Raw genomic sequence first — 15,575 nt, 5'->3', positions numbered from 1 at the left:
GGTACGGGGCCATATGATTAAATGAGGATTAACAGGAGCCCTGGCGTGTTTAAAGCCTAATTCGTCCGTGAGGATAAATAGCAGTTCCGTGTGGCCGTGCGTGTACTTCTTGTGGCTCGGTTCCACCCATGGTGACATGGACTCTAACCTCACGAACCCCGGGGCCAGAGTTTAGAGCGAAGAGCTTGGTTTGGTTCAGGGGTTAAGCTACGTGGGTCAAGGGTGACCGGCCACCTAGTCCTTGGATTGTTAGGACAGTCGGAAAGAGGAGGCGCTGTCCGCCGTGGGGGTCGTATTTAGGGTTAATGGGCTTTTTGGAAAGGCGGACCTATGCTTTCACCAAGTCACAGCTCTCAGATACGCTGCCAAGAGGGCGCCGCAATGATGGCGAAATGATGCCGACGTCCTGGGCAGCGTGTTTCCGTGGGACTCGGCGTGATCCCCTTTGCGGTCTGGAGTGAGGGACCGCGGGGCCGGTTCAGAGGTGGCAGGTGGACAGGGCGCGCCCACAGCACTGGGACGGACGCCTGGACCGCGGGCTGGCTCTGCAAGCAAAGTCGAGCTGGAGCGTGTTCCCTGGTGTGCGAGCCGTTACTCATTGAAGAAGAAATGCTCCGTCGTTCTTTCCCGCCATGGGCCGCGCTGCACTTCCGACGCGTTTTCCTCCGTGGGCTCACGGGAGGCGCGATGCGTAACGCGTGTGCCACCGGGTGCGCTGGCATAGTGTCAGTACACAGCACCCAAAAGGGCGTGGGGATGGCGGTGTGCCCCCCTTTCCGGAGCCTGTTCCTGGGCCTGGCTCTGTGGTTGCTGCCGTCCTCACTGGCTCCACCAGGGGGCAGACGAGGGAAGGCAAGAGCCGGGACAGTGGCTGCTGGGCGGTTTCCTGTCCAGGTCGCATCCCTCTGCCTTGCAGGAAAGTTAGGGACTGCGGAGGGAGGAGCCTTCCAGGTGATCTGTGAGCCGCTCTCTCAGCCGAGGGCACAGCTGGGATCGCTGGCCTTTGACCTGCAAGCAGCCCCCTACATACAGCCTTCCCTCTTGACCTTGGCAGTCACCCCTGCCCTCTAACCCTGGTGCTAACCAGAGTTCCCAGGACGCCCTCTGCCTTCAGCTCTCTCCCGGGGGCCTCCTCCCTCCCAGGTGCAGGGTGGCCTGTCCTCACCACCCCAGGTGCCCACCTCTGCCCCTCGCCGGGAGGTGTGGGCAGGCCCACTGGGGATTCCTGCCTCGCGGGCCCAAAGCTGAGGAAGCAGAGAGGTGGGGCGCTGAGCCGAGAGGAGCCAGCAGGAGGGGGAGGAGAAGGATGGTCAGACTGAGGAGGTGGCCTCTCAGGACGGAGATGCCAGGCCACAGGTCCCCACCCTCTCTGAGGGGACTCGCAGGTCGGAATTCCAGGACGCAGCAGGCCTACCAGATTCCGGGCAGCGACGTCAGCCTCTCCCCAGAGGCGGTGGCGTGCCTGCACCCCTGTCCCCCAGAGAAACGGTGGCATCAGCTGCGTGCATCAGGCACTGGCCTCTGTCCCACTGGTGCTGGCTCCTCCTCACGTCATCTCCGCCGGCCACTCAGGTGTGGTGGGTGGTGGCCACGGGTGGGCTGGACAGGCTCAGGCACGTAGCCCCTTAGGGTCAAAATGCCCCCTTTATGCCCGCGAGTCCCTCATTTTCCTTCCGATCAGCGCAGGTCCATGAGCGCTCCCCACATCCGCGGCCCACGCTCCTCCGAGGTGGACTTCCCCCCAGGCGCCTCCCCGGTGACTGTGGTCACGTTATTCTGTCCGGAAAGCGGTGCTTTGTCCCCTCAGCTTTGAATCCCCGTTTCCAAGCCTTCCTTTCCCCCGTAACGGCATGATGGGGGTTCTTGGCTTGGATTTAGAGTCCTAAGTCGAGGGCGCGCGCTCTCCGGCCTCTGGGACCGCTGTGGCCGGGTAGGGTTTGCAGCAAGTTGGGGACACGTAGGCGGCTTCTGTTGGGCTGTTGTAGATGCTGCTGCAGCTGCAACACGGGAGTGCGCATTTATTTTTGAGTTAGTGCCTTTGCTTTCCAGAAGGGGAGTTGCTGGGTCATATGGTAGGTCTGTTTTTAATTTTTAAAGGAAGCTTCATACTGTTTTCCACGGCGGCCGCTCCAGTTTACACTCCCACCAGCAGCGCACGAGGGTCTCCACTTCTCCGCGTCCTCGCCAGCACTAGTTAGCTCTTCTGTTTTTGATAATAAACATTCTAACGGGTAGGAAGTGGAATTGACTTTCACTGTGGTTTTGACTGCATTTCCCTGGTGGTTCATGACATTGAGCATCTTTTCCTGTACATGTTAGCCATCTGTACCTCTTTGGAAAACATTCAGATCCTTTGTCCATTTTTTAATTGGATTGTTGTTTTTTTTTTTTGCTACGACGTTGTATGAGTTCTGTATGTATTTGGGATATTATCCCTTTATCAGGTATTTGATTTGCCAATACCTTCTTCCATTCAGTCGGTTGCCTTTGCATTTTGTCGATGGTTTCCTATGCCGTGAAGAAGCTTTTTAGCTTGATGGAGTCCCACTTGTTTATTTTTGCTTCGGTTGCGTTAGCTTTTAATGCCAAATCCAAAGACTTCATCGCCATGGCCGATGCCAAGGAACTCGCTGCCTATTTTTTTCTTCTAGGGTTTTTATGGCTTGAGGTTTTACATTCAAGTCTGTCATCATTTCTGAGTTCATTTCTGTGTGTGGTGTAGATAGTGGTCCAGTTTCATTCTTTTGCATGTGGCTGTCCAGCTTTCCCAACAGCATTTATTAAAGACCCGGTCCTCCCCTCATTGCCTACTCTTTGTTCGTTTGTTGTGAATTAATTGCCCATGTATTTGTGTGCTTATTTCTGAGCTCCCTATTCTGTTCAGTGGAGCTATGCTTCCGTTTTTATGCCAGTGCTGTACTGTTTTGAGTACTGTAGCTTTGTAACATAGTTCCAAATCAAGGAGCGTGATGCCTTCAGCTTTGTTCTTCTTAAGATTGCGTTAGCTATTTTGGATCTTCTGGAATTTATTTTAGATTTTTAAATCTTTCCTAGCTATAGCAACCAGCTGTAGTAATTAATACAGCTTCTCAAGCATGCTGGAATGTACTGGAAAGAGACCTGGCAAGCATACGTGTACAAAGCGCACGTTCATAAAGTAAGGCATCGGTGTCCTTCCAGCTTTGCTACTTCCTCCAGCGCCTGTCCGAAGCTGCGGAGGGAGTCACCAACATGGACCCTTTCCTGCCGTGTATGGGGATGACACGGGGAAGGGAAGAGGCCGCCGGGATGGGGGCTCTCCCCCAGGATGGCCCTGGGGAAGACAAGAGTAACTGCCACCACGTAGGGGCCGACTGCGGCTCTTCCCAGACAGTCCTCTGAGATCCAGGCTGGCACAGAAGGCTGGCGAGGGCATTTCCTGACAGGTGCGTTCTTCCAGATCTTACATCCCATCCCATCCCATCCCGGCGACCCCTGCCTTCTTCCTGGAAACTTAACACGAAGCTCTGACTTCGCCATCCTTCCATATTAAGAGGAAAGCACTCTAACATCCACATGGGTCCTACACCCTATCTCATAAGAATTCCCTCAAGAACCTTAGGATGTTTCTGACTAACTGGCTAGTTGCAGTCGGAACAGAAAGTATTATAGAAAGACGAGTCCCCCCCCAGCCCCAACCCATAGAACTTTCTTAAGTTGGTCACTGAGACCAACCTCATTGTCTTCAAGGTAGTAGATTTTCTTCTTTGTCAAATAGACAGTTCCAGACCTCTGGCCTCCTTAAAACGTATAAATACTTCAAAGAAAAATAGAGAGAAAAGTATACTTTTTTAATTTTTTTCAGGAAGCTACATAGTTCTTTTCTTAAGACTCACTCGAGGATATTTTTCCATTGATTTTTAGCGAGAGTGGAAGGGAAAGGGAGTGATGGAGAGAGACATTGATTGGTTGCCTCCCACACGCGCCTGACCCGGGCTGGCGATCAAGCCTGCACTGAGGTACGTGCCCTTGATGGGAATTGAACTCCGACCCTCCAGTCCACAGGCCGATGCTCTATCCACTGAGCCAAACCGGCCAGGGCAGGAAGCTACATGTTTTTCTAAAGAATTTTGCGAAAGAGCTAGAGAATTCCAAGCAAACAGAGAAAGTTGAATGTGAACACCTTTAGGGAAAAGGAGAATTTCTTGTCTATGTTTTCTCTGTCCCACCCGCCCCACCCTGCTTCCTCCCTCCTCTCTCCATTGCTCTGAGAGTTGAGAAATGATTCACAAATCTTCAATTGTCAACTCCCACCAGGATCAAAGTATGCACTTCTGCTGCGATCCCAAATCAAGATGTGGTTCTACAGGCTTCTGTCCAGGTCCCCGTGTGGCTGGGCCTCTGAATTGCTGTACCAGGGAGGAAAGAGTGTTCTCTTCTAGTCTCCCCATGGGGTCTAAGCTGGGAGTCGGGGGGATGGAGACCAGCACACCCTCGTCTTTCCAGGACTTTCCTGGTTTTAAAACGGAAAATCCTAGGGTTCAGGAAACCTACGTCCTGGGCAAATTGAGAAGGTTTAGCCCAGGGGTGGGCAAACTTTTTGACTCGAGGGCCACCATGGGTTCTTAAACTGGACCGGAGGGCCGGAACAAAAGCATGGATGGAGTGTTTGTGTGAACTAATATAAATTCAAAGGAAAGGAGCGGAGGGGAGAGCAAGAGAACCGGATAGAACAGCCGGATCCGGCCTGCGGGCTGTAGTTTGCCCAAGGCTGATAGGGGCTAACATGGAACTGGTGACATTTCCAACAGAACCTAATTGGGGATGGACATGGTAAAAGTGGTGATAAGTCTGAACGTGCATCTCCAGACCACTAGGGGGCGCCAACAGCAAAAGGGTAAGCATCGCCACCCACGTGGTGGCTTAAAACAGCTCACATTGGTCACCTTACAGTTCTGTTGGTCCAAAGACGTGGGTCTCTCCGGGCTAAAATGAAGGCATCCTCAGGCCCCCATCTCTTCTGGGGGGCCGTGGTGGGGAATCTGTGCCTTTGTCGCTCCTGCTTCTGGAGGCCTCCTGATTCCTCGGCTCCTGCTCCCCCTCCACACTCAGAGCTCCTCTCTGACCGCTGTTCCCTCGCCGAGTCCTCCTGAGCGCAGCGGGGAAGCTCCCACTTTTATTTTTTTTATTTTTTTAAATATATTTTATTGATTTTTTACAGAGAGGAAGGGAGAGGGATAGAGAGCTAGAAACATCGATGAGAGAGAAACATCAATGAGCTGCCTCCTGCACACCTCCCACTGGGGATGTGCCCGCAACCAAGGTACATGCCCTTGACCGGAATCGAACCCGGGACCCTTCAGTCCGCAGGCCGATGCTCTATCCGCTGAGCCACACCGGTTTCGGCCAAAGCTCCCACTTTTAAGGATGGGTGGGATCAGACTGGCCCCCCTGCAAGCCCAGGATCACCTGCCGCCTCAGATCTACAACCTGACACATTGGCAAAGTCCCGGGTGCCACGTGGGGGGTCATATTCACAGGTTCTGCGTGTTAGGGTGTGGCCGCGTTGGGGGCCATTCTTGTGCCCGCTGCCCCAGGACGTGGTCTCGGAGCTGGTTCTCTCACATGTGTCAGTGTCGCCCAGGCCGTGACCGGAACGAGCTGTGGTCAGGGTCGGACCTACTTGGAGAGTCAACCGGCGGCACTTCCCCAGCGGCTCCTGAGCGTGTCCCTCCGCCCTGCGCCGTGACCTCTCAGAGTCTGGAACGAGAGGGCAAGCCTGCCCGTCCTCCTTCGATGGCAGGACGCGTCCTTGCTGAGTGCGCAGGGCACGCTGGGTGCTTTCACTGAGAGTCCTTCACGGCCAAGGTCAGGCACCTGCGTTCCCCGGCCTTCAGACACGCTCCGGCCCCAAACCCTTGGCCGTGTGACGGGGCACGTGCTCCGAGGCTGAGACGGGCCGCGCAGAGCAGGTCCCACGGGCTCCTCCGGGAGCACCCCGCCCAGCCCCTCTGCTGGAGGACGAGGTGGGGCGCCTGCTACAGCGTGTGGCTTTGCAGGGGGCCCCTGCGGGTGGATGCCGGACCTGGCGGGGGTGGGGGGCTCTGCGTGCTGTGACTCGGGCAGGAAGACCGTCTGCGCGCCAGGGTGGGGGGAGCAGTGCGATGTCATGCTCACCGTCACCTTACGTTCCAGCAGGAGTTTCCCACAGAGGGAACACACGTGACGCCGATGGCACGTGCACAGGACAGACAGTGGCAGGGAGAGGGGCAGGGCCAGACACACGCCTGCCCGTGGACTCGGCGAGGCAGGAGCTGAGAGGAGACGGCATTTGACAGTTCCGGGGGCCACTGTGGGGGCCGTGAGGGTTGGGGGCCTCTGGGCCTCCCATTCTCCTTGGGGAGGGGCCTGGTTTCTCCGGGAAACGAATGCCATTTGCTCCCTGATGAGAATTTTTACGGAGGGACTTCTGTGGGCCGGGCCGGGCCGTGGGCGCTGTCGGGAGTGGGTCGAAGTGAGCACGCGGCAGGCGCTCAGGGGATGGGGAGTCACTGGTTCTGAAGGAACGTGGCCAACAGGGAGTAATTGGGGAACAACTGGGTGCTAGACCGGCAGAGCTCCCTGCAGAAAGCTGCCCAGGGTCGGAGCAGGGGACTCCGAGGGGAGGACACAGCTCCCAGGCCCGGTGCGGGCGCTCGTGGCGTTGGGGGGGGGGGGCACGGGTGTTCTGGGAAGGTGGCCTGGGCCGGTGGAGGACACAGCAGGGGCCTGAGAGGGGATCGTGTTTGAAGAGAGGGACTGGCTTGACTGGCATCTATTGGAAAGGGGGAAGGCAGGAAGGGGGAAGGAAAGACAGAATAAGGACTGATGGACAGGTGAGGGAGGGAGGGCCGGGAGGGGAAGGAAGGAGGCGGGGAGGGGATTATCCGTTTCCGGGTGTCCTACATCATGCTGTGTGTTTTCCACATAATGTCACATGAACTGCCACCCGCCCTGAGGGGCAGTGACCTTTCCCTCGTGGATGAGGAAAGGCCTGCCTTGGAAGGGGGGTTCCTGCCCTGGTCACCATGCTTGGGAGCAAGGTAATTCTGATTTGTACCTGAATAGCATCCAGCAGAGAGAGCTAAGGAAGTGGCATTTTATCAGGATGCACAGAGCAAGCGGATTCAGGAAGGGTAAGGGGGGGGGGGGGGGGGGGCCAGAGATGCAAGACAAAGGCCCAGCAGGAGGCAGGGTGGGGGCTGGAGACCAGGGCGGGGAGATTTCCCAGGAGGAGGCGCCCTGGGGACAGACGGCTGCTCAGTAAAGGCTGGGAAAGGCCTGTCTTCACCTGGAGGCCGGGAAAGGAGCTGGCCCGGGGCCTGGGGCCAGTCTGGGAGACAAGGGAGACCTCTGTTCCTGGAATCCTGCTGGTGTCTTTGGGTGGGCTCCGTTGTGCCCCTGAGCCTCGGTTTCCTCACCTGTAAAATGGGACTAGCAGTGGAACCTCCTGCAAGAGCCTGCGAGGATGGACGCCCCTGCTGTCCGTGGTGGTTTGGACCCATCCTTGGAAGCCGAGCGGTGCGTGTTTGCTGTTACTGGTTTTGAAACATCGCCTTAGGAATCACGGATCTTGGAGGACATTTCCTTCAAAAATGTCGTGGGACAGGGAAGGGTGAGCGAGGCTGTGGGTCCTCCCTGTGTGATCATACCCTTTCGTCATGCTGAGCCTCCAATCCCCACGGGGCCTGTTGCCTACACCCCCATCGCGTGGACTTCCCACCCCAGGCGACCGTGGGCAGCTGGGCCCGCTCAGGCCCCCTTAGCGCTGCTGCAGAAGTCAGACGAAGCCCTAGAGGCCTTTGCTACCGTTTCTTGCAAAGAAAGTGTCCCCTTGAAGTGTCCGCCCTGCGGGGGGCCAGGGGGGCCAGGCGCCCCCAGCTCTCTGGATGCCCTGTCCCCGGACCTTTGCCCGGAAGCTGGGGGGACTCCCAGACACCAGGGCCAGGCCAGGGCCCCGCTTTTTGGCCTCCCGGCTGAAGATCTGTTTGTTTTGCAATTAAGAAAAGGACGTCAGTTGTTAATTCCCCCTTGGAATAGGTATCGGAGGCGTTGCTCTTTTTTGGGGGGGAAAATATCAGTGGTTCTTTCTTTTTTTTTTCTTTCTCCCTCTTTATTTATTATTATTTTAAAAAATAAGTCTTTATTGTTCAGATTATTACAGTTGTTCCTCTCCCCCCCCCCATAGCTCCCCTCCACCCAGTTCCCACCCCATCCTCTGCCCTTACCCCCCACCACTGTCCTCATCCATAGGTGTATGTTTTTTGTCCAGTCTCTTCCCGCAACCCCCACACCCCTTTCCCTCCGAGAATTGTCAGTCCACTCCCTTTCTATGCCCCTGATTCTATTATATTCACCAGTTTATTCTGTTCATCATATTTTTTATTCACTCAATTTTCAGATTCACTTGTTGATATGTATTTGTTGTCACTTTGTTGTTCATAATTTTTATCTTTACCTTTTTCTTCTTCTTCCTCTTCTTAAAGAATACCCTTCAGCATTTCATATAATCCTGGTTTGGTGGTGATGAACTCCTTTAGCTTTTTCCTGTCTGTGAAGCTCTTTATCTGACCTTCAATTCTGAATGATAGCTTTGCTGGGTAGAGTAATCTTGGGTGTAGGTTCTTGCTATTCATCACTTTGAATATTTCTTGCCACTCCCGTCTGGCCTGCATGGTTTCTGTTGAGAAGTCAGCTGACAGTCATATGGGTGCTCCCTTGTAGGTAACTAACTGTTTTTCTATTGCTGCTGTTAAGATCCTCTCTCTTTGTCTTTTGCTCTTGGCATTTTAATTATGATGTGTCTTGGTGTGGTCCTCTTTGGATTCCTTTTGTTTGGGGTTCTCTGTGCTTCCTGGACTTGTAACTCTATTTCTTTCACCAGGTAGGGAAAGTTTTCAGTCATTATTTCTTCAAATAGGTTTTCAGTATCTTGCTCTCTCTCTTCTTCTGGCACCCCCATAATTCTGATGTTGGTACGCTTGAAGTTGTCCCAGAGGCTCCTTACACTAGCTTCATATCTTTAGATTCTTTTTTCTTTTTGCTTTTCTGGTTGGGTGTTTTTTGCTTCTTCGTATTTCAAATCTTTGACTTGATTCTTGGGATTCTCTCGTCTGCTGTTGGATCTCTGTATATTATTCTTTATTTCAGTCAGTGTATGCTTAATTTCTATTTGGTCCTTTTTCATATCCTTGAGGGTCTCACTAAATTTCTTGGAGGTTTCTAGAAGATTCTTGAGTAACCTTATAACCGTGGTTTTGAACTCTATATCCAGTAGTTTGCTTTCCTCCATTTCTGTCATTTGTGACCTGTTTCTTTGTCTCTGCATTTTGGCTGCTTCCCTGAGTTGATAGAGTGGGTTTGTGTGCTAGGTGTCCTATAGGGCCCAGTGGCTCAGCCTCCCCAGTTACCTGAGGTGGACACTCGTGGTGCACCCCTTTGTGGGCTGTGTGCACAGTCTTGTTGTAGTTAAGCCTTGATTGCTGTTGGTATCACTGGGTGGAATTGACCTCCAGACCAATTGGTAGTGAGGACCAGTTGTGTCTACGATGGGAGAACTTCTGTGCTGGAGACACCCTTACGAGGCAGGACTTGCTTCAGTGGGGCTTTGGTGCTCACTGAGTCTGCCCCCTGAGTGTGTCTCTTATGGATGTGAAGAGTTGTAATCTGGTATGGTCTCACTCTGACCACTGGGTGCACTGGCTCTTGGATCTCCAAGGAGGTGCAAAGTCAGCCACTGCCTGAGGCCGCCCAGCAGGAGTTACAGAGAGATCTGCAGATTTCTCCTTAGTTTGGGGTTTGGAGGTGCCCAGATGAGGCGCAGCTGTGAAGCAATGCGGGCTGCTGATGAGCCTTAGGCCGTCTTTTGGAAGCTCTGGGGCTCTCTGACCCAGCTGCAGATTGTGAGGTTAGGTTGCAAAAGGCCAGGCCATTCGCATGCGAACGCCTCTGCGCACAGCTTGGGTGGGGCTGTAAACTGGGTGGGGCGTGGTCTCAGGGAATCACTGGGCGGAGCAAACAGCAATGGCTGCCCTTTGGCCCTGGATAGGTCCCTGGAACAATGAACGCTGCGACCACCTCTGAGAGAAAGCTGCCCTCGTGTTCCGGCCTGATTGCAGACAGTCCAGTTTCTCCCCATATGAGTCTGGGTCCCCAGAGTCTCGCCCGGAACTGGAGTTCAGAGCAGTCGGGAGTTTGTATCTCCCTCCCGATTGAAAAAGACCACAGCGCACCCAGTCGCCAGCCCGTTTCCGAGCGCACCTCCGTACCTTCGCTCTTCCGCACCTCTGCACCTCCTACCCGTCTAGATGTGCTTTTCTCTTTCCTCCTTGTTGTAGAACTGGCTCTCAGCCAGCCTTCCCGTGGTTCTGGATGATCCGTTTTTTCCTTTAGTTGTAGTTTCGATGTGGTTGTGCGAGACAGCAAGCCCAGGTGTTTACCTGTGCCGCCATCTTGGTTCCTCTATCAGTGGATCTTTAAGGGTTCTGCAGGTTGGCCTGAAAATCAGACGAATGGAGCCTTGTTAAAAGCACCCTACATTCCATAATGGCCTGTTCTGGTGCCCACGGGTTTGGCAGAGTGAGGATGACGACGATGATGATAATGAGAAGAATCACTGCCTTTAGGGGAGCCGGGAGACTCGGCATCTCACACAGAGCCCTGCAAGGCGGCAGGTTATCCTGCTTTAAATGCAGAAGCCGAGGCTCAGGGAGAGCAAATGAATTGCTCAAGGCCACACATTCGTAGGAAGGTGGGTCCCTGCCCCCCCCCCCCCCCGCCCCGCCCCGCCCTTCCCCTCCTGGTATTGTCTGGCTGCAGCAGCACCTTCCCCATGACCTTGACCATGACCTTGACCATGTTGCCTCAGAGACAACAGATGCTGTGTCCAAATGCAAACTTCAGCTTACTAGGCCCCTCCTCTCCCCTGCACCCTCTCCCTTCCCCCTCCCCTACCATCTAGGGCAGCCGTGGGCAAACTACGGCCCGAGGGCCAGATCCGGCCCGTTCGGCTGTTCTATCCGGCCCGCGGAGCCGAAAGAGCAGAGGGTTCTCTTGCTCTCCCCTCCGCTCCTTTACTTTGAATTTATATTAGTTCACACAAACACTCCATCCATGCTTTTGTTCCAGCCCTCTGGTCCAGTTTAAGAACCCACTGTGGTCCTCGAGTCAAAAAGTTTGCCCATCCCTGATCTAGTGTCTTCCCTGATGTTGGATGTCACTCACTGGGTGATCGATTCCTGCTGAGAGCCGGGAGCCTCTGAAAGGGGAAGGCTGTGCCCAGAAGAGGAGGAGCAAGGGGGCACTCTCTGGCATGACCAGCTCCAGGTGCTTAGGAGCCATTGGAGCGGAGCCCTGTCACTGTCGCAGTGTTGGCGGGGCCAGGCCCTCGGCCTGGGCCTGTGGGAGCCGCCCGGTGAGTGTCAGGGTCAGAGGTCCCAGCTCTCCCTGCGCGTGCTTCCATGTGGGAGCAAGGAAAGGCCAGTGAGTGTCCCCCACCCATCCCACCCGGCTGCTTGCTGGGGTGGCACATTCCCAGCCCGACCTGCTCCAAATGGCAGGCCTGGTCCAGGCTGGGCACAGATACCCTGATGCGGGCTGGGCACAGATACCCTGATGCGGGCTGGGTGTGGAGGCCCCAGTGCGCGGAGGCCCAGGTCCACACTGGGTGCGTGGGGCGTGGTCCACATTTTCTAAGCACAGCCGTTCCACCCGCCACGTGCTGATGGCTGATGACCCTCAGGTCCTCTCGCACCAGGAAGGGTGTTCCTCAAACCCTAGAGTCACTTGTTCGTGCCATAGACTCGTCTGCGAGGGAAGGGACCTGGCTCCGTGGACAGGGCCAGGGAAGACCCTAGGGACCTGGGAGGGTGGCTGCTGGGATGATGGCCGAGGTCACGGTGCAGCCGGAGGTGTGTGTCCCGTGGCCATTTCCCCAGGCGTAGGAGGCACCGCGCCTTCAGCGGAGGACACGGCCGATGCAGGGACTGTGGATGGGTCGGAGTGAGGGAGCCGCCTCCCACAGAGCTGGCTCGGACCCTTCCTCTGGCAGCGCTGTGTCCAGCCTTCGTCTGGGCCGGCGGCCAGCAGAGCGGAGGCCCGGCCCGTCCTGTGGCCACATCGTTCCTCTCCCAGGAGAGCGGATCTGGTGGCTGCCCACACCTCCAACAGCTCTGGCCAGCTGCTGGGTTTACTCACCTTCATCCCTCCAAACAGTGGACGGGCACGGGCCACCTGCACGCCCCACTTTCCTGCACTCCCTGGGACCGAGCCAAGGAGACAGCGGCCCCCGGAGCCCTGTGGGGCCCAGCGCGCTCCCCGCACGCCAGACACGCTTCTTTCCCCGCGACAGAAAGCCAGGCTTCAGGAAAGGGCCACTGAGGACATTACCAGGGACCTGCCTCCAGCTCCTCTCCACCAAATTATTTCCACCACACTTGGGTAAAGCGCTTACTTCGCAGACCGTGTTTACCACGCAGGCCCAGGCGAATTTTCTAGAAAGCAGGAGGGGCCAAGAAAGTGGGGAAGCAAGGTGGAGAGTGCGGGCGTGGCTGCTCTGGGGGGAAGGAGCGGGTGGGGCGCTGAGGAGCCACCAAGGATGTTTTGAGGGGTGTTCACCCGTTGTCAGGTCTAGACGATGCCCCGGAGGCCGCAGGTGGTCTCCGTTGCCCTGTCCCAAAGCGTTTCTGTTGAGCGTGACCATCGCAGGCGCTCCGAGGGCGTTTGTCACGCAGTTCTAGGTCACTCACGCTGGGTCCACCAGAGACAGGACTGTCAGATGTCTCTGATGGCCGGCCTTGGCTTCGTGCACACACATGGCTCCCCGCAGACTCAGATGCCTGCCGAGCAAGGGCGCCCAGAGAGCCATTAGCAGGGAGCACCGTCGGCGATGCCTCCAGGGCAGGAGGCCCATCACAGGGCCCTGTCAGCTCCCCACTCCCAGGACCCACGCTCTGTCCCCTCATCTTGTCGGTTAATGAACACGACCCGATGGCCACGCTCCGGGGTGGTCAGTCATGGGGTCCGGCTTCTTTCTGTGGGCACATCCCAGCACTGAAGCCCTTAAAGCAGTTAAACTCAGCAGCGAGCCGCCCTGGTCACTCCCCCGTGTCCCGTGACCCCCGTGTGTCCCGTGACCCCCTCGTGTCCCGTGACCCCCTTGTGTCCCGTGACCCCCTCGTGTCCCGTGACCTCCTCATTACAACAGGCCAGACAGAAAACAAGTTTAGAGCAATTCAAGATGAGGCAACCCGGGTTATGTGAATGTGGTGTTATTGGTAGCTGGCTGATTCTTCTAGAATCTTCTAGAATGTGTGACAGCCTCAGTCCACTGGCTGTGCTGGGTTGCAACAGCCCCATTTTAAGGCCATTCTCGGGGCGGGGGGAGGAGAGGGTAGGGCGCCGAGGAGCCACCAAGAATGTTTTGAGGGGTGTCCACGCCGTTGTCAGGGTAGACGGATGCCCGGGGAACGTGTGTGGAGGGAGCACGCTCACAGAGCTTTCACGCTGTCTCCCAGCTGGGGTGCTGTGGCCACGTGGCCGGTCCCCGCTGGGTTCTGGGAAGGAGCCTATAAAGAACTCGAAGTTTTTAGAGAGTCAGGTGACAAAGGCAGTTTCTATTTAATTTATTTTATTATTATACTTTTTAAATCCTGACCCGAGGATATTTTTTCAATTGACTTTCAGAGAGAGTGGAAGGGAAGTGGGGAGAGAGAACCACGGGTGTGGAGAGAGACACATGGATTGGTTGCTTCCCACACACGCCTGATTGGGGTTGGGGAACAAACCTGCAACCCGGGTCATGCCCTTGAGCGGGAATCGAACCCCAGACCCGGCAGTCTAACCACTGAGCAGCACCGGCCAGGGCCGTTTTTATTTTTTACGGACTGTGTTGCTCCTACCGTCTTTATTGGTCTAAAGATGTAGCTGCCGGGATTTGGGGGACGGTGAGAACAATTTCCAGGGAAAACCCTGGCTTGGGCTTGAGGTGATGAGAGGCAGAAGGCGGAGATGCCCGTGGCGACCCTGGGATGCCCCGGCAGAAGGCGGCTCGCTGCCGGGAGCCCGTCCCGCCCGGGACTTGGAGCCGCATCCAGACCCGCAGGCAGGGCTGGAGGAGTGTATGGGCCCCCACATTTAAGAGGCGCTCCACCAGGGTCCCCGAGGTTCAGGGGACAATGGGGAGAGAAGGAAAGGGAGCCCCACTCTGCAGGCTTATCTCGACCTCCCTGCGCTCCTGGAGCTGCTGGGAAATAAGAGGTTTGGAAGCCGCAGAGCAAGTCGGGGCCGGTCCAGGTATGTGGCTCTGTCCCTGCGCCTCCATCGCCCCCTCCCCCTGCGTGGCGTGGCTCTGCCCCAACCTGCAGCAGGTGAGGACGTGGCCTGATCTGGGAGGGACCCCAAGCCCGGCCGCTGGGACTTGACAGGCTCAGCTGCAGAGCAGAGAGCAGGAGACAGCGGCCTTCACGGTGGCCAGGAGGGTGGGGCATGGCCTGGGTGGCCGAGGAGCTACTTCAGGGCCCATCTGCAGGCGAGTTGTAAGGGCTACTCCGAGGCTGGGGTCCTAACAGCCGCCCTCAGGCTTCCAGGGACTCCACAGACTCCCGCTGGGAATTCTCAGCCCCTCCCCTCCACAGGTGGACTGGCCAATGGGAATTCTCAGTCCCTCCCCTCCACAGGTGGACTGGCCAATGGGAATTCTCAGCCCCTCCCCTCCACAGGTGGACTGGCCAATGGAAATTCTCAGCCCCCCCTCCACCAGGTGGACTGGCCAATGGGAATTCTCAGCCCCTCTCCTCCACAGGTGGACTGGCCAATGGGAATTCTCAGGCCCTCCCCTCCACAGGTGGACTGGCCAATGGGAATTCTCAGCCCCTCCCCCACCAGGTGGACTGGCCAATGGGAATTCTCAGCCCCTCCCCTCCACAGGTGGACTGGCCAATGGGAATTCTCAGCCCCTTCCCTCCACAGGTGGACTGGCCAATGGAAATTCTCAGCACCCCCCCTCCACCAGGTGGAATGGCCAATGGGAATTCTCAGCCCCTCCCCCACCAGGTGGACTGGCCAATGGGAATTCTCAGGCCCTCCCCTCCACAGGTGGACTGGCCAATGGAAATTCTCAGCCCCCCCTCCACCAGGTGGACTGGCCAATGGGAATTCTCAGCCCCTCCCCTCCACCAGGTGGAATGGCCAATAAATGCTGGGGGAGGAAGGGCGAGCCAGAGGGGTTGGAAGGGTGTGAGCAAGCACCCAGTGTTTAGGGGGCTCTGAGTTCAGTTATCTGGGTGTCTGGGTGCCTCTTTCTGTGTGTACAGTCCACCCATTATGTTCATGAGCCCCTGGCATTCCATCACGTTGGGGGAGCATGTTAACAATCCAGATTCCTGGGCCCCATGGCAGACCTGGATCCAATGTCTACTCGGAGAGGGAGAGAGAAATAGGAACATCAACGATGAGAGAGAATCATTGATCGGCTGTCTCCTGCGCGCCCCACACCGGGTATCAGCCCGCAACCCGGGCCTGTGCCCTGCCTGGGAATGGCACTGTGACCTCCTGGTTCC

The 15,575-nt window shown here is 56.4% G+C and overlaps 1 protein-coding gene across 1 annotated transcript in view; it reads left to right on the top strand.

Moving 5' to 3' along the window:
• The window catches only part of CLIC6 (chloride intracellular channel 6), a 35,088-nt gene that overhangs the window by 9,819 nt on the left and 9,694 nt on the right, over positions 1-15,575 (top strand). The gene's annotated exons all lie outside the window — the stretch shown is intronic.

This window comes from Plecotus auritus, assembly GCF_963455305.1.
Source record: "Plecotus auritus genome assembly, chromosome: 2".
In the NCBI taxonomy this organism is placed as follows: domain Eukaryota; kingdom Metazoa; phylum Chordata; class Mammalia; order Chiroptera; family Vespertilionidae; genus Plecotus; species Plecotus auritus.
Note: the sequence above shows the minus strand (reverse complement) of the source record. Positions and strands in the feature narration are given on the sequence as shown.